This window comes from Cydia fagiglandana, chromosome 13 (assembly GCF_963556715.1).
Source record: "Cydia fagiglandana chromosome 13, ilCydFagi1.1, whole genome shotgun sequence".
NCBI classification, from domain to species: domain Eukaryota; kingdom Metazoa; phylum Arthropoda; class Insecta; order Lepidoptera; family Tortricidae; genus Cydia; species Cydia fagiglandana.
In genome coordinates, this window is record NC_085944.1 from 17,168,878 (window position 1) to 17,189,293 (window position 20,416).

The 20,416-nt window shown below is 36.5% G+C and overlaps 1 protein-coding gene and 1 long non-coding RNA gene across 4 annotated transcripts in view; both read left to right on the plus strand.

Moving 5' to 3' along the window:
* LOC134670424 (uncharacterized) overlaps positions 1 to 20,416 on the plus strand; it is a 363,694-nt gene that overhangs the window by 68,510 nt on the left and 274,768 nt on the right. The gene's annotated exons all lie outside the window — the stretch shown is intronic.
* LOC134670403 (serine-enriched protein) overlaps positions 14,623 to 20,416 on the plus strand; it is a 37,121-nt gene continuing 31,327 nt past the window's right edge. For 2 of the 3 annotated variants that reach the window (XM_063528244.1, XM_063528245.1), the window contains exon 1: positions 14,629 to 14,946. The gene's annotated coding sequence lies outside the window, so the exon portion shown is untranslated. Of the gene's footprint in view, positions 14,947 to 20,416 lie in introns of all 3 variants that reach the window. The other variant, XM_063528246.1, reaches the window with a different exon arrangement.

The following is a 20,416-nucleotide window of genomic DNA, read 5'->3' on the forward strand; positions in this document are numbered from 1 at the left end:
GGCATGATTAGGTGAAACATTTTAAATCTCTTTTGGGATTGGTAGGTACTTTAACTAAGAATTGAACTTAAAAATTTATAAAAGAGAATTTTACAGGTCTATTCGGATGATATTTTTTTGTTATCAAACCGTTATGGATATGATCTATCAGTTGTCAATAGTGAAAATTCTGATTCAAGAAATATCACTCTTTACAGCGAAATGATCATAATTATACCATTTTGATAACAAGTATTATTATTTTATTAGTACCTGAATAGACCTCCAGGTGGAATAATTATATTATTTTACGATATGTGATCACTATTTAAAACCGTTCTCGAGTTTTTATCGCATGTCGTGACATGCGTCACTTTCGCACTTACATACTCGATAGAAAGTGATATAAATTGTGACAGACGATAAAGAGGCGGCCATCTTAGCCGTAGGGCTAAGATGTAGGGAATGAACACAATATCAGTAGTGATATTGTGTTCATTTTCCACGAACCATAGTTCAAATTACAAGCCATCTATAGTAAAGTAGACTAATAAAATAATATGTCCGCCATCTTGAATCTAACGCAATCCGGACATGCAACGTATTAAAATGAAATTCCCCCAGTGCCTGTTTCTCAGCGTAGATGTTTACGTACATTTTCGCTGTGCCGCTGGAAAATACCGAAATTGGCGAGTTACTGTAATTGCTAATGATAATGGTAATCTGAGACTGCAAGCAATATTTTCACGCAAATTTATAAAAATAAGCATGTGTGGTCGTACCTATTCTATGTTTGCGGAAATTTAACTTACAACTTTTAGGCCCCCCCCACATCTAGCGTCTTTCGAGCGTCGGCGTCTACAATTCTATGGCCGCTGCTCGACGCAACGTCGACGCAACTGCGCAGCGACGTCATTTTCCATAGCGCTGACCAGACGCCGACGCTCGAAAGACGCTAGATGTGGGGGGGTGGCCTTAAACGAAAATTATACACTTAACCCAGTAACTCAAGTCATAAACTGTTTTGTAATGTGATAAGTACCTATTCCAATTCTTCTATACTACAGTTCGCACTTGTGCTCCGTATGCTTTCGAGATGAGGCAATGGGACAGTGACTGTATCCGTCGCACCATGCACCTATAGTCTGTATTTTGAGGTATTTAAATAAAAGTAAACAAACAATTTGTACATTTTCGGGTAGGTAGTTACTTATAACATTTATTGGTTAACCAACCAAATACAAAACCGCCTGGATCATTCACTGAACGGCTTGACTTTAACGTAAGTACATTATTTGATCATGTAATGGTTTCATCTACCCTCAACTGGCTTAAGGAGCCATTTGAGGGTAGATTTTGTTTACTTTTATTTAAATACCTAAAGATACAGAGTATATAGTGCCAAAATAAGGGTAAATGGGGTTTCTCGATAATATTGGAGCTCGCGCTTTAACTGTAGAAGTCATTTTGTAATTTTATTTGCTAAAATATATTTTTTGTTAAGCATTAAGTATTTTTTGACATAAAAAATAGGTCTTTATTTAGATATTTTTAGCACTAAGGAAACGTATACAACCTATGAAAGTGCATGAAATATGAGGAGTAAAATGCAATAAAGCGGGAAACGCAATAAAAACATGCTAAAGACAGTTGCATAAAAATATATTTATGCAACGGAGAATCTATTAGACGCTCAGGAAAGTTATTTCAATAGCTTAGCGAATGAAGGACAAGTCGGAGCATTGGGTAAAACATTCTTCTGCTTATGCTGTAATAATTTAAATATTATGAGTCAGTTGGAGTTCTATAAAGTTAAGTATTTTACAAGAAATAGCTCTATAATACGATAGTACCAAACTTTTGCTTAAAATGAACTTTTCCACAATTGAGTGCGATATTTTAGTAATACATCGTCGAAAAGAGGCCCCGAGAAGAAATTCAGTTTTTTTGTGTCCCGTACCAAATTTGGTTCACGGGACTCTTATGGGATTCGGTGGGACTTCGGTGTTTCAGTCAGTCATTTGATTTATTTTTATTATGTTATTTTATTTTATTTATTTAGGATCACCAACAGACAATTCATCATGAAAAAAGAATCAGTAGCTTACATAACATTAAAGGTAGACTTTTGTCCAATTATAGGTAACCACAGCTCCAGCTCCAGTATCTTAGGACATACAATACCACCAAAAATATAAATGTAAAAAAGGAGAGCCAAGTTCAATACAAAAATTATGCTTGGCTGTGGGGCTCGCCGCAAAAAGAATGGAGATCTAAATGAGTGCCACTGCCAAGTTCTATGCAAAATGCAAATATGTATTTATAGGAACAAAATAACATTATAAACAAGTATTAAACTCTATTTCTTTGCTTTATTGGATACCTATAACAATTGCTGTTATTTAAAAAATATATAAGCCAAATCTAACCTACTTTAAGATCTCACATTTTTTTAAATAACAGCATTTGTTATAGGTATCCAATAATGCAAAGAAATAGAGTTTAATACTTGTTTATAATGTTATTTTGTTCCTATAAATACATATTTGCATTTTGCATAGAACTTGGCAGTGGCACTCATTTAGATCTCCATTCTTTTTGCGGCGAGCCCCACAGCCAAGCATAATTTTTGAATTGAACTTGGCTCTCCTTTTTTACATTTATGTTTTTGGTGGGATATCAATACTTTTTGTAAAAAAAACTAGGCAGGTATTGAGATTTAATGTTTTTTCTTGTGTTTCCGCTGTATGGTTTTTACTTCTGTTCTTTGTATAATTATGTGGTGCCGCGCGCCGCCGACGACACACCGTTGGCCGGTTGTTTAGAGCGTATTACAAGGTTTTTGTATGGGGACACCACTTATTTTTTGACTAAACTTTATTTTAATATATATATAGCAAATATAATAATACATATATTGGGGTAGTTTCAAATATCTGCTTGTAACGGTTCCAACGCTACAATAAAAAAATATTTTTTTGTATGGGGACCCCCCCCCCCTATTTTTTAACTTTTTTTTATTTTTAGATTTTTTCCTACGCTTACACACAATAACCGAGCTGGATTCCAAATTTCATCCTTCTAGGTCATCTGGAAGTAGGTTAGGTTTAGGTACTTATATCAGTCCCAATAAAAAATGTTTTTTTTGTATGGGGACCCCCCCTATTTTTAAACTTTATTTTATTTTTAGATTTTTTTCTACGGTTACACACAATAACCGAGCTGGATTCCAAATTTCATCCTTCTAGGTCATCTGGAAGTAGGTTAGGTTTAGGTACTTATATGTCAGTCCCAATAAAAAGTGTTTTTTTTGTATGGGGACCCCCCCTATTTTTTAACTTTATTTTATTTTTAGATTTTTTCCTACGGTTACACACAATAACCAAGCAGGATTCCAAATTTCATCCTTCTAGGTCATCTGGAAGTAGGTTAGGTTTAGGTACTATAAGTCATAAGTCAGTCTTAAAATTTACGACTTTTTGACCTTCATACCTTTATAACCGTTTGAGCTAGCTTCATGAAATTTGGGCTTCTAGATATCCTTATGGATATAATTAAACACACGTAGTTTTATGTGTTTACGTCAAAGATGTTTTGAGTTATAGAAGGGTCAAAAGTGGCACCAAGTGGTTCGTGTAATATTACACTCGGCGCTGGCTAGCCAGTTCCTTTGCTTGAACTTGGCTTGACACGCTGCCGCGTGTCTAGATAGGTACATATAGATTTCGTGCAATAAGGGTGGTATTCATCTTTGTCCAATGTGTATTTGCGTCTCACATTTTTTAAGCAAAACGAACAAAAATCTTGGATAATCACATTGAACAAATCTTGGACAAGTGGAATACCACCGTAAACAATTTTTCGTGTGGACAATTTCTTCTGTCTCATCTCAAACATCGAGAATTCTACACGATGGTTTTTCTAAAACTTCCGACGCGGCAAGATATAAGAATACAGCAGGTAGCTCACTTGGCATTCAGGTGACCTACTTGTGAAATACAGCTACACTAACAAGGTTTTAGCCAGGTAATCCAGACGGATTAAACAAGACATTGAGTAAAGGAATGTCGGTATAGTGAATCAGATATAATTATGGTTTATGTAATCTGTAGGGCTAATATGGTCGGCTCTTTATCGTTTGTCACGTTCTAACAAATATGTAAGTGCGAAAGTGACGCATGGCATGACAAGTGATAAAAATGCGACCATGATACCGCTTCTGGAGTATTAATTTATTTTACAGAATGTAGTTTTACTTAGGTACATATTTCACTAATTGCAACTGGAGTTAAATTCATCCATAGGCTACGGTGATTGCATACCATCAGGCGGGCCGTATGCTTGTATGCCACGGACGGGATTAAAAAATAAAAATGCAAAGTCCGGGTTAAAAATGGACTTTCCACGAAATACCTATTCAGTAGTTCACAAGCAACATGCATGCATGATATCGCGTACTCCGCAGAACAATGGGCTAGGTACTCCTAGGTGTAAATGCAGGCATTATCTTCTAGAACATATATTTCAGAAGTGCAATTACAATCACTTACATAGAAGTTGAGGGTTCCCAAACCAGTAAATGACAATTTATAGTTCCTAGCCTAGTCGTTAGTCGTTTTTAGGGTTCTTTACCTAAAGGGTAAAAACGGGACCCTATCACTAAGACTCCGCTGTTCGTCTGTGCGTCTGTCTGTCCGCCCGTCTGTCTGTCTCTCTGTCTGTCTATCTGTCTGTCTGTCTGTCTGTCTGTCTGTCTGTCTGTCTGCCTGTCTGTTTCTCCGCCTGTCACCAGGCTGTATCTTTATTCTGTTTCTCCATGAACCGTCATAGCTAGGCATTTGAAATTTTCACAGATGATGTATTTCTGTTGCCGCTACAACAACAAATACTAAAAATAGAATATAATAAATATTTATCGCGTAATGGTACGGAACCCTTCGTGCGCGAGGCTGAGACTCGCATTTTGTTCGTGATACGATAGTAATGATAATAATGTGATTTATAAAAACCAACGGGTTGCACTCCTGGAGTGCTGGCAGAAGTGAAAACTCAATGACATTGTAACAGTTTTTCGATCAGGTCACGTGTTCGTCTAACGAATCTTACGGTCACGTGACCTGTCGCGAGTTGAGGATTTTTTCCCCATCACAAAAAGTGCACAGCGCCTCGAAAGAAGTTTTCACTTTAAAAAAAAGTAGAATGTTTTGTTTAGTTGTGGCAGCATTCATTCAAATTGTGATTTAATGGTCAGACCAAAGAAATAAAGAGACCAAATATCAAATATCAACTAATATCAAATATCAACATTTATTCAGCAAATAGGCCACAAGGGCACTTTCACACGTCAACATTGAATTTACATAAAAGCAAAAATAATAACATCAACAATTTTATAAAATAAAAACTAACAATTCAATCTAACGTATTACAATTACTAAGAGATGTATATGGTCTCTTAATGCCGAATTACATACAAAATACAGATAAAAAAAACACACAAAAAATCTATAATATTTAGAGGTGTAAATGTCTCTAGCTGTCAGAACTATAAGATTATATAGTTTATCAAGTTATCCTTAGAGATGTATAGGGTCTCTAAGAGTCAATATCCTGTACAGAGGAGACAGAGGTCTTTCTCGAGATATCTGCTTAGATAAGCGATGACAATAACACTGCTCTGTGGACATAATTGTGAGAACTAATTGAACTTTGGTGTGGAGTTAGCATTATAATAGGGCAAGACGAGCTTTCGAGCAATTAAGGTGCAGGCTTAGATGGTTTAGTTTGACAGAATTAGGTAGCTTCGGCGTGATTATAAACAGCGTTAGAGAATATTAAACAGTCTTGCTGTCTGTGCTTAATAATATCGTGTATCTCTTTTAGGTACTGTAAATGATATCTTCAATTTCAATAAAATGTATCTGCTAAAAAAAAATCGTGCGCGCACAGCTTAAATCTTTAAATTTTGAAACATAATAATATGGATCATAAACATAAATATAAATATAGATTGCGGGCCAGGCGCAAATTTCGTCGGTCATCGCATCCCGGGCGATTATGCATACAGTGGTTAAAATAGCGATGTGTTAATCAAAATCAAATCAAATATCAAATATCGTTTATTATTAGACAACTAAGGCCCATAGATACACACCTACCATGTTAATGAGTAGTGAACCCCTGTGGATGCCAGCTGTCGCTCCGTCGATGGGTTGAAACTTTGACATGTAATAGTTGAGATGATATTCTGAATAAAAAAATTGTCAGCTGGTTTTACCGGGGCAGAAATACAGTCAACTTGTTACATGAACACATAAACAATTTTTTTTTGCTATCGTGGCCGCCATTAACGGACGTGCAAATCATAACCTAAGTTCAGCATTTATCTAAAAAGGTTGCTAAAATGAATGTTACAGAATTTTAGTCACAACATACTTCGTTTAAAATATTGTCTCCATTTAAACTAGCGTCAGCTCTACTTTGATATCTTAAAGTATTTTTCTTTCTGTTCCTCATAAATAAAGTGGAACGTTGTTTTATGCCCTCTCAAGTGTCTTGGTAAAGAAGGAAACAATAAAACAAGAGATGGTACTAACGTTTTATGTTTCCCTAAGATGGAAATTGTTTGTAGGACGCCATAGAAACTTTTTAATGTCTTATTCAGTATGTTCAACATTATTTTTAACGGTACTAAAAATTAAATATGACTGATGATTTTTTACACTACGTTTTTTGTACCAAGAGAGCCTGAGGTCCGCTTGGCAACTATTCCGAATAATTAACGTAGGCACTATTTTATACGAAAGGGGCTGCTAATAACCTTCCAAATCGAAGGGGAAACGAGGCCTTATTGAAATGAATCCGGTTTCCTTCCTCACGGTGTTATCTTTCACCAAAATCATCAAGTTATATACCTAAAGTGTCATTCTATGGAACTTGCTAACTATGTAAACAAACCGCCATATTGAAATTGTCTCTGAATGATGAATTTACTAGCGACTTTTGTTTACATAGTTAGCAAGTTCCATTGAATGACATTTTATAGTAGATTTAAAATCTGAAAAACCAATCTCTACGATCCGAGGTTAGAACCCAAAACATCTGGATTGAAGGTCGCATGTTATTACCACTCGGCTACCAGCGCTTAATAGGCAACAAGCGAAGATGATTTTCATGGTAATACAAGTTAAAATTGTTCTGTCGGCGTATTTTGGATGGCTTTATCCATCTTTATCCACGTGATAAAATAACTGTCACTTTTTAACACCGTGGGTTAGAAATTGACGGACACCGTTTTATCACGCTGTCACGTAGACAAGAATGACCATCATATCCGTACTGGAGTGGAGTGATATTTGCAATGAAAATTTTTAAATGCTCATACGACGATCACCTGACCTCAAGTGCTTTCGGAAATTATACTATTAAATTTATATTTTTTGCAATTATTTGTATGAGCAGCGGACTTGGCAGTGTCCCTACATTCTGACTAGTTCCTCGGAGTAATCTCTCAACGAAATCTACTTACAACTTACACTTACTACAGACTTTAGACTTCTTTTTTTACTGGAACATTTCACTAAGTCTCTTAGTTCGTTTTCTTTTGTGCTCCGTACGAAAATTGGAAAAATAACGGAACATTTACGGAATCTGAGTATCTACTCCATTTAAAAAAATGTAGTTACCAGGATCTTTCGAGAACTTAAAAATATGTTTTACCAATATGTTTGATCTTGAAGTCGGTTAAAAATTTGATGTTGGGAGACGACTTGTGAGACGACAGAAATTCACTACTTATAAATCCCATAGAAATGAGGTAGGCTAAATCGTCAATTACTGGGCACCGGCTAATAACTGGCCACCCTAAACTAAAAAATAATTTTATTAACTTATAAACAGAATTCATTTTAGTATAACTCAACTGGCCACCCTTCAATAACTAGCCATCTTATACTAAACTGAATTCTATCTATGAATATAATTCATTTTTAATTTAGGGTGGCCATGTTACTAGCAGGTGGCCAGTTAGTGACGAATTACCCTAGTAGAAATTTATTTTCCCGTTCGGGAATAAATCTCCATATTCCCGTATCACGTAACATTGGTCAACAATCAGGAAGTTCCCTGGATATGTCTGAAAGAACGCTGCGGGCTCGTCGGCGGAGCAAACAACTCATCAGCCTAGCAAACAGTCGGCCCGATTCGGATTTTGAAATAGACATCTATTAGATATCTTTTAGACATCACCAAGATACGATAACGATATGTTTAAGATCTAACCTGTCAAATTTGATATTTGCGCGATTCTGGAGATACTCTTGAACGATTTCCACAGGATATGACTTAGAGATCCAATTCACATCTAATAGATACTTATCTAACGTAAAAGTGACATTGGTTGCACGAATTGCGCTGCAAAAGAGAACTAGTTGATATCTACGATAAACTATAACGTATCTAGAATGGATTTTTACTGGAACATTTCACTAAGTCTCTTAGTTCGTTTTCTTTTGTGCTCCGTACGAAAATTGGAAAAATAACGGAACATTTACGGAATCTGAGTATCTACTCCATTTAAAAAAATGTAGTTACCAGGATCTTTCGAGAACTTAAAAATATGTTTTACCAATATGTTTGATCTTGAAGTCGGTTAAAAATTTGATGTTGGGAGACGACTTGTGAGACGACAGAAATTCACTACTTATAAATCCCATAGAAATGAGGTAGGCTAAATCGTCAATTAGTGGGCACCGGCTAATAACTGGCCACCCTAAACTAAAAAATAATTTTATTAACTTATAAACAGAATTCATTTTAGTATAACTCAACTGGCCACCCTTCAATAACTAGCCATCTTATACTAAACTGAATTCTATCTATGAATATAATTCATTTTTAATTTAGGGTGGCCATGTTACTAGCAGGTGGCCAGTTAGTGACGAATTACCCTAGTAGAAATTTATTTTCCCGTTCGGGAATAAATCTCCATATTCCCGTATCACGTAACATTGGTCAACAATCAGGAAGTTCCCTGGATATGTCTGAAAGAACGCTGCGGGCTCGTCGGCGGAGCAAACAACTCATCAGCCTAGCAAACAGTCGGCCCGATTCGGATTTTGAAATAGACATCTATTAGATATCTTTTAGACATCACCAAGATACGATAACGATATGTTTAAGATCTAACCTGTCAAATTTGATATTTGCGCGATTCTGGAGATACTCTTGAACGATTTCCACAGGATATGACTTAGAGATCCAATTCACATCTAATAGATACTTATCTAACGTAAAAGTGACATTGGTTGCACGAATTGCGCTGCAAAAGAGAACTAGTTGATATCTACGATAAACTATAACGTATCTAGAATGGATTTAGTACGTGTCGTCTCTTGTGAATATCTTGAAGTTCGAATACGGCAGAGTGTTTCAGATACTCACGCACACACTGTTACTTTACAAACGTATAATTTACCGTTCTGGATTGTTCATAATTCTTTTGAGCTGTATTTTCGACAAAATTTTAAGTAATACTTTATATTGGGAGACGACTTATAGAAAAATACAGTACTGTTCCATCTGCAAACAATTTTTTTATAAATCTAATTTAGTTAGCTGCTATGTAGGTACAAAAAAAAATCTCAGAAGTTTTATGCTCAGCTGTGTAAACAAAAAAAGTTTTATCAAATAAATAAGCTTTCAATCTAAAGCAATAAATCGCAAAATAATACAATGTTAGTGGAGGAATAAGATCATTTCTCAGTATTAACCATAAGTTAGGTAGGGAGCAAACAACTCATCAGCCTAGCAAACAACGTTTCAGATACACACTGTTACTTTCATCATCATCTCAGCCATAAGACGTCCACTGCTGAACATAGGCCTCCCCCTTTTTTGGGGGGTCCTGGACGCAGTTTAAGGACATACCCGGGTCCCTGTCCCTGTTACTTTACAAACGTATAATTTACCGGTCTAGATTGATCATAACTCTTTTGAGCTGTATTTTCGTCAAAAATTTAAGTAATAATTTATTCCTCGATTTGCATGGCATTGGGAGACGACTTATAAAAATACTGTTTCAACGGCAAACCATTTTTTCACATCACCTATTCGGAAAAAGGCTTTTTCTTCCTTGCTAGGAGGGATCAAAGTGGTACTTTTCTTCCCTGCTAGGAGGGATTAAAGTAACACTTTTGTTGTCTAGCACACTATTTTTACATATTTATGCACATTATTTTTTAAGCTTAAATAATCTGTTTAAGCATCAGATTTTGTCAACAAGATTTATTTATTTTCCTCATAGTTGATGTGAAAAGCAGATTGTGTCACACGATATCAAAATTATTTCGTCTTGGGCGTTAACATTTGAATCCCTCATTACGCTCAGGATTCTACTTTAGAATCCATCACTTCATTCAGGATTCAATGTACGCCCTTGACGGAAATATATAATTTTGATCCCTTGTAACATAAACTACTATTTTTATAAATCATTAAGCTTATTTAGTTAGCTGCTATGTACAAAAAAAATCAGAAGCTTTATGCTCAGCTGTGTAAACAAAATTCTACTATGAAATAAAGCTTTCAATCTTTAGTAATAAATAGCAAACAAAATTATAAAATGTTAAAATTTGTGCAGGAATAAGTGAAGCCTTCAATTTCCATTTATAAATGCATATTTAACGCTCGCGTGCTTTTTAGGAAATTTGACTACGCACAATCAAATTGTCAGTTACCTTTCCATTCATCATTTAATTTCCGATTACTTTTGACATCCAAATCACTCCAATTAAACTTCCTACGCCGTTAATTTGCTGAAATACTTATTGGACGTCCGTCATTGTGTCATTGGGTATTAATCGCAGAGATAAGCCCGGCTAAGACCGGGTATACGTCAACGTCTCCCCGAATGACTTGACCCATCCGTGCCCTATTTCACGCTCAATTGCGTGGGATTTGATGATTTTTAACCCTTATCTTGGCAAGACTCAAAATATCTTAAATATAAACATTTTTTTAGTTTTTCGACACCTTTTGAGCATACTAGACTATTAAAAAATAAGGAAAAAAATCCAGGATTTTCCAGTTTCGGAAAATCATATGTATCATATTTGATACAATGCCAATCCCTCGACAAAATAGTTACCTACTTTTTAAAAGAAAAATGTGGATTATAGTAAAAATAAAACATGTAATGCAACAAAAATTTACATTTATTGCTAATTAAACGCAATCTATAGCATCAGATGACTATTGCACCTGTAAAAATGAATTATATCTACGAATACCTGATCACATGGGCGGAAAATTTGATCCCGTAAAGTTGCAAAAAAGTCGTCAGCAAAAAGTTAAGTAAAATATGAAAAGTAAACAAATAGAGTGAAAGTAAAAAAAAATATGTTTTTTTACTTTGGGGCCATTTTTTGCAATTCATATATTTTTCCGTGCTACGTGCTACGGCGTAGCAAAAAGGCTACGGCGTCCTAATATACTGTTAAATAACATCCATTACTTAAAAAAAAACAAAGCTCACTAACTAATTACTATGATGACTAATATGGAATATTGGAAACATATATTTCAACCCCTCACAAATATAAAAAAATTAAAAATAAAATAAATCATCTACAGCTATTTTGACGACAACTTGGCAATGTATTAAATATAATACACATGTACTTTTATGAGTTCTTGGCAATGTATCAAATATGATACGTAATAGTTTTATGTAAATATTTTATGTGTTAAATGTTTTTAAATGGGACCACTATGTGAATCCTAATACACTAACAGATAGTAAGTGTATTAAAATGTAGATTATGCAAAAATATATACTAATCTAAGAAATAACTGCAAAACTTACAGCACGAAACAAGATCTGTTGTTTCCGTGGCGCCATGTTGATAATTATTAATTAATTTACAATGACACTTGTATGTATTATTTTTTGCTATAATAAAGGAGGGTAGATCGACATATCTATAGCAGAATTATTTTGTTAAGTAATAAAGTGAACCTGCTAGATTTTTTTATGTTCCATGTATCACGGGTGTTACGATGCCAAGATAAGGGTTAACCGAATTCAGAAAGGGATTTTCGTCGTTTTATTGTAAGTATGGAACGATAAAGGTCTGAGAACAGCAACGGAATATATATACTAATACGAAGGCCTTAGTACATTTTTTACTTGAAAAAATATACGAACCACATGACTAACACTTATCTGGTATATATCACTGAAAGTTATCGAGTTTTTATCCTCCCTGCCTGCGAAGCCGATGGTTCTGGGTTCTAATCCCAGTAAGGGCATTTATTTGTATGATGATACAGATATTTGTTCCTGAGTCATGGGTGTTTTCTATGTATTTAAGTATTTGTATATTATATATATCGTTGTCTGAGTACCCACAACACAAACCTTCTTGAGCTTACTGTGGGACTTAGTCAATCTGTGTAAGAATGTCCTATAATATTTATTTATTTATAAATATTCCCCGGCTGCAGCTTTTAATACTTCCCTATACACCATTTTCCGCTATTAATAAAAGTAATGATTGGTCAATAAAAGTTTTTATTGGCTATATAAAATTATACCTATATGTCAAACCTCTCAAAGTGTAACTTTGTTTTACTTGCTGCAATTAGGCCATTTCGTGACACTTTCTTCTTTACTTTCTTATAATGCATATTTTCTCATTTATATTTACGTATAAAAATATATAATTTTACTCATACTGTAAAGAAATAAAATATAAATAGACATATATCATTAGTGTCTCCGCCCTTTAAGACGTCTGGTCCCTATTTTTGCTCCATTACACCACTAATCGTATGGGATTCCGCCCGGATGCCTGTCATTAATAGCGTGTAACCCTCTGCGACAATCAAATAAAGGATACGTTGGGCAAACGTAGGGTTAATGGTTATATATCATCAGTTAGATGGCCTTCTAATATCGTTCAGCCAGGTTTTAGCTGCCACCTAATTTTACGGCACAAAGCACATTTTACGCTACATACAATTTATGATGTAGAGATAAAAAAAATACATAATTCATAAAATTCATATCATTCTTACCGATTAGAAATTAAAAACAATAGTTATTTACGATACAAGTGCGGAAAGGAGGAAATTCGAAACGAGTGGCGATAAATTAAAACACGACCGTAGGGAGTGTTTTAAATCGTCACGAGTTGCGAATTACCTATTCGCACGTGTATCGTACAGCGTTTTACAGTACATATGGCCCTTTAAACTTTTGACATCGCACGAAAAGTGCTATTTTACGCACTAGTGCGGGAAAATAGGACCATATGTACTGTAAAATATATTTTATCACTTTCACGTAGTAAATTGAACAATATGGATTTAATCGACCTTAAAATTAGAGCTAGTTATAAACCATTTAAAATCGCATGCCTTAAGAGGCCCACTGATTACCAGTTCGCCGGACGATAATTAGCCTGTCAGTTAAACCGTAAATTTGACAGCTCCGACCAACTCTGACAGGCTGATGTCTAATAATAATCTGTGAGCCCCTTAACGCACAAATGTACAAAATAAGAAATCATAATGATAAAACCTGCTAATTTTAGAAGCCTCAAAAATGTTGAGAACAGCGCCATCTGCCGAATTTTCCTTGAACTTTTCATTTACATCTCTGCAACATGGAAGCTTTGTACACAACAAAGCTAAGTTTTTGAACTGCTCATGTAGTACCAATTCTAATAAGGCAGATGTCTCTGAAATCAATTGTAGTGTTTTAAGAATATTTGACGTCGAGAAATTGTAAGATCTACACCTCATATTTATTATTATGAAAATACCACCAATTTTATTCGAGCAGTGATTTAAGATCAAAGCAGAAATAACAAACGAAATAAATTTCAAGTACCTACTTACAAAACATACCTAGATAAGGTTAGATGGGGTAAGAAGACCACTGGGGCAAGACAAACACTTGTAGGGAAAGCTCATACTTTTTCTCTTGACCCGGGTAAAATAAACTATGTTTCACATACCGCACATGACCTTAGTAGTATTATAAATAAAATATAAGTTAAAAACACTTAATGTTATTAAAATATTCAGGTATGTTTCAGTTATTTTGCAAATTAAGGTCACGCCGTAAATCAAAACAATTATTATAATCATGCGACTAAATCTCCTTCAGTAAAATACAAAGAAAACCTTCAAGGTATAATCAATATCAGACTCAAGTACAACTAGGTCAATTACGGATTCTTGCTATAATATATACATATTAATATAAAATACATATACATATAAACAGTTGAACATCAACAAAGATGGTTGGATCGATGAATGTCTCAATCGTGCTAATTCATGCTTTTACATTCATATAGAACTCAACCAGATATGCAAAACTCACTTTTACTACCATTTTCATTCATTCACCTTCATCCATTGAAAACGGACCATCCATCGCTGGGTAGCCATTCTCATGTTTTAAAAACAAATCCAGAATATCTCTGACCCCGTTATCCAGAATAACCAAAGGTATTTAAAGATCTCACTTATAATGGTTCTTTATTAAAGATTTCTCAGTAATAGTAGCCCTGGACGGTGTCATATTGATGTCAAAATGAAACATGCGCAGTACAAAGCTACCCCAAAAGGACTTATCTCATTAGGAATCTTAAAGAAGTTACACTCTTTTGGTTATAAGGCATATATCAACGCATGCGCTTTCAGCGCCTACTGTGTATCTGTTATGTAGTTTCATGTACCAAATATCTTTCTAGATTTTTTAATTAAGCTGTTACTATATACTAGTTAGCCATATCAATTTAGATATCGCGTAGCGTATAACGAATTACCAGAAAATTAAATGTTAAAAAATTAAAAACAAATAACATATCAGTGTTTTTAAGTGTTTTTTCTATCTTCAAGTTTTCTATGTGAGTTTAAGATTTGTAGTGATAGTGCAAGGATCTACATCAACAGGTTGGTGTCATTTTATGTTTAAATGTCAAATGTAGATGTATTTTACTAGGTTCGGGTGGGTGTTACTCCAGACTGGGTGCGTGGGCGTAACATCTGGTAGACTTGGCGTGGGTGGAATCCAAATCAATTGCAAAAGCTTGGGAATAAATAAGGGCCCAGGAGGCGAAAATTACCTTGGGTGATCTTATAACACTGGTGAGGTTTTCTCGAGAGTAGGTATGATTTATATTTGCTTGTGATTATAAAGTAACAAACGTAACTGGTGACCGAAGAGCTGGCGGCTACCTCGCACAACGTATCAGCATTGCGATACAGCGGGGAAATGCCGCCAGCATCCTTGGTACAATGCCTCAGGGGCCTATTTTAGATTTAAGCTAGTTATTAATTTCGTATTTAATTTAGTAGTACCACTGTATATATTTTATATGTAAATAAATGATTTAAAAAAAGTAACAATGCTAACAATAATATTTGATGCAAAATATCCTAAAATATCTTAAAATTCTATGAAGTATTAGTACGCTTAGCCAAGCCAAATTTTCAATCTGGAGATGTTTTCGAGTTTTATCATAGGTAGCTCGAAGCATCTGTGGGAGCTTGGGAGTAACAGTTATATTATTAGTAAATATCGATCCGAATAAAGTGACGAAGCAAGTAAAAACTACCTTTATTTTCAAGTGCGTAAAGACGCGTCCATGATTTAATTTGTCCTTGTAGAATAAGACCTTTAGACTACAGTTGGTTCATAAACATTGAGGAGGAGAAATAAGTCCTCGACTCTCTAAACGACCTCGCTCCAGTTTCGGGCGCAGCGCACATCCTCCTGCGTCCTCAGACCAGTGCGATTTTTTTTTGGAAATATTTCACATAATGTCCGTCTAAGCTAAGTTTGCACCAACTTGAGTAGAACATACTGAGTGAGTGTCGTTATAAAAAAATTGGCATAGATCTAGAAACGATATGCATTCGATGTGTCAGTGTCTAAAGTGACGTTTTTGTTTGAAGAAACGTCAGTTTTGATACCGATATATCTAATCCATATCTCATAGCTGGGTGCTCGGGAAAACCCCTTGCCCCGTGCCCTTCAGACTTTTTAAAAAGTAATAAATATTTGACACCAAGGCACGGACACCTAGCGCTGGTGGCCTAGTGGTTAGAGCGTGCGACTTTCAATCCGGAGATCGCGGGTTTAAATACCTGCTTGTACCAATGAGTTTTTGGGAACTTTATGTACAAAATATCATTTGATATTTACCAGTTGCTTTTCGGTGAAGGAAAACATCGTGGGAAAACCGGGCTACCTAATCCCAATAAGCCCTAGTTTCCTTTCCAGGTTGGAAGCCCCGGTGGCAGTCGCTTTCGTAAAAACTAGTGCCTACGTCAATTCGTGGGATTAATTGTCAAGCGGACCCCAGGCTCCCATGTGCCGTGGCAAAATGCCGGAATAACGCGAGGAAGAAGAATATGAAGGACACGATAGCTAGGATTAGGCAGCTAACTTTTTAATAACAAAAATTCCGTGAGTCACAGCCATAGACAGATTTTCGACTTAAAATACGTGACCAGTTTCAATATATATTATTTAATAAATTAGGTACAAGTTAGCGAATATGTCAGTGTCAAACTTGTGGTAAGGCTACTGCGTGTAAAGGCTAAATAATTGTTACTTAGCAGCATAGACTTAGCAGCCTCTGACTGCTGAACTTGTAACCGCGTTCTCGTAAATAAATAAAAAATTGTTTTGTTTTTTTGGGTCATTCATAAAAAAATACCATTCATGTGGGACGATAACGCTTTGCCTCTTTCATGTTCGTACCCTCCATTATGAAACACGCAAAGTGCATCCAAAGTACACAGGAATTTCATTAGTGCTCGGAAATCAATATTGGATAGGTTTCCAGTCTATTTCACTAAACGTCTTAACTCCATTGCATTTCCCTGGCGCTTACTACATTATTCTCCTGAAGCGCAGTTTTTGGGTCGGCGCCCCGTGTCCTATATCCACGTGCGTCATAACAAGCTCCCGTTACGCTCATTAGCGTTGTTGCAAATTGCACTTTCCGGTGTGCATGTAAAGTTTAAATTGCAAGCACTTGTTGCGTGTTGATACGAGGTTGTGATAGTTGATCGTCATCGTTTGAGTTTGGAAGGGTGGATGAATGGAAAAGGTATTAATTTCGTGTGGGTAAACGGCTATGAGATAACGTAACGCATACATAATCCTTTGGGTTTGATAGCTGATATGACTAATAAAGTATGATGAGATTAGGTACATCGGTTTACAAAAATAAAAACCGGCCAAGTGCGAGTCGGACTCGCAAACGAAGGGTTCCGTACCATTATCTATAAAAATGGTCACCCATCCAAATACTGACCCCGCCCGACGTTGCTTAACTTCGGTCAAAAATCACGTTTGTTGTATGGGAGCACCACTTAAATCTTTATAGGCCAAGCAATTATTATATTATTCTGTTTTTAGTATTTGTCGGCGACAGAAATACGTCATCTGTGAAAATTTCAGCTGTTTAGCTATCACAGATCACGAGATACAGCCTGGTGACGGACGGACGGACAGCGGAGTCTTAGTAATAGGGTCCCGTTTTTACCCTTTGGGTACGGAACCCAAAAAATCGATGAAAAGATGTGATTGCGTTTAAAATAAAATATCTGGGAGACCGAGCTTTGCTCGGAAAACACATAATAACTCAAAAATGCGCGTTTTCCCAGAGATAAGACCTAGCTAGATCGATTTTTCGACCCCGATATAGCAAACCCATATATAGCAAATTTCATCGAAATCGTTTCCGAGATCCCCAAAATATCTATCTAATACCTTTAAACGAGCAATTCTTGTTTATTTATATAGGTACTCGTATATATTTTTGAGTTTTTATACCGGGTGTGGCCTGTAATATGAGCAAAAAATTAAACTGTAGGCTGTACTCCTCATACTGACTAACATTTTGTTCAGCGACTTTTAAAAATAACTTGTGGTTTGATTTTTAATACACTTTAAAGTTTATTCTAAGACGCAATGTATTGCGAATTTTGTTTTGTTTAAGGCGTGACAAGCAACGTCAATCACAATGATATGGCGTGGCGATGGCGTCCATTGAAGATAATAATTATTTTGTATGAAAAATAGGGAGTCTAAATAATTCATAATTTTTAAAAGTTGTGGAACAAAAGTGTCACCGTTTGAGGAGTACAATCTATGTTTTAATTAAGTATTTGCTCATGTTACAGGCCACACCCGATATGTTTTCCGAGCAAAGCCGAGGTCTGCCAGATATTGAATAAATATCTGGAAATATATACCGGGAAAGCACCACGTTAACCACGTGATCATCGATCAGCCGTCATAGAAAATGACATGTCCGACGCCCCGTCCTGGGCCCGGCCCGGTCCAGCGTGAGTCATCCTTAATCCTAACGTAATTGCTACAGAAACATGCGGCACAGTCTCTTAGGGTATTCCACCTGTCCAATTTCATTGTCCAATGAGTATTTGGGTCTCAAATTTTGCTCAGTGAGAGTAAAACGCACATTGGACCAGAAATTGGAAAGGTGGAATAATAATATCAGCCTATATACGTCCCACTGCTGGGCACAGGCCTCCTCTCATGCGCGAGAGGGCTTGGGCTAGAATAGTCCCCATGATAGCCCAATGCGGATTGGGGACTCCACATATACCTTTGAATTTCTTCGCAGATGCAGGTTTCCTCAAGATGTTTTCTTTCACCAAAAAGCTAGTGGTAGATATCAAATGTTATTACGTACATAAGTTCAGAACAACTCATTGGTGCGAGCCATGATTTGAACCCACGTATTAAACTCCATTGCGCGTCGTGTGACCGCATATTCAAGACAAAGTTTGGTTTTGCGAGCCACATTAGGGCATTTCATAATCCGGATAAGAATTGTTGATGGAGTCGCCATTGCCGGATACGATAACGAAGGAAAAGATGAACCCACGACCTCCGGATTGAAAGTCGGACGTCATATCCACTCGGTCACCACCCCTTACCACCAACTCTAGACCTCGGCACCAACCTTAATTAAAAACACTCCGGGAAATGAAAGTCGTTCTGTACCCGTCTGGTCATAAAGAAAAGGGACCGGACCTTTATTAAAATCGCTTACTGACGCATCTCTAGCATTAAGGTACAGTTTCTATGCTGCAATATTGCTGCAGTATTGCTGCCGACTGCATTTCTGACATCACCGGCAGTGTTTTCTGACAGGCCAATGATCATTAACACATTCAGTGCCAACGTGTACTACGAGCTACGAGCGTAGCATAATAGCCGATGATAAGGGAAAAACGGTATGTAGCAAAAAGCGCCTACGAACAGAGGACCTAGGAGAGCCTAGTGGATCGCTGGCAATGAATGTATTAGGGTACCCTTCTGATTTAGACTACACCAGCATTACTGCTGCCGCGTAAAATTGCTGCCGACTGCACTGCCGATACAAATGTCGAAAGTCCGGTTATCGACATTGATTTTGACATTTGCGGCAGCAAAACAGCAGTAATGTCAGTGGGGAGACACTCCTGACTTCGGGTAAACTCGACTCCGTTCGGTTCAGCATTGCTCCGAGCGATTAGGGTTGGCGCCACGTGACGTCTTTTTGCGTGCACGACCACAGATATGATAATGACTTGAATTTTGACGACCCTGAATAGCCAAAAGGGAAAGTGCCATACATTAGAAAGGGAGCATGATTCGTCCCTGCCAGACATCGGCTTTGTAGGAACTTAGGAAGTGTCCTTTCAGTACGGTAGTAGGTACTATTATTTATTCTGTGGTAATGTCTCGTAATACTGCAGCAGTAACACTGATGCAGTCTGAATCCGAACGGTTCTTTAACGCGTTGCCAATAACGTCAAGAAAGTCACGTAAAACCTCGAGAAAAGTTCTTCAACGCGTATCTTTTATGTCTTAAGGTAACGGCGGCTATTAACGCGGGTATCAAAATCGACGTCTAACACCGCGGTGTTTACAAATACGCATTTTGCAAGCAAATAGATTTATTCCCTAAGAAATAAAGCATACACAAAACAAGCTCATTCATAGGTATATCGTGCCCATTAGTGAGCATTTGTGTGAGGGTAACAAAAAACTCGCGATTTGTCAGTTTGTGCGACGGCGGCGCAAGAGCCGGTTATTCCATACAGACGCGTGACGCCACAGTTAAGTGCACTCCAATCTTACTTAGTGTTTTACGTAATAGTTATGGCAAATAAACTAGTGCAATGCCTTTTAAGAGGTTGTGTATTGTTTTCTACACGATTTTGAATTACTTTTAACTTAGTTTTTGACCGGGAAATACGTTTAAAATGGAAAATAAAATGCAGCGGTGATAGGCGCCAATTACTTCTGTGGTAAGTAATTCCGTGGTATGCCACGGTAATAGAAAAAGTGGTAGTTTTGTTATTTACTCTTTAGTTTTGGTACAAATTATCAGTT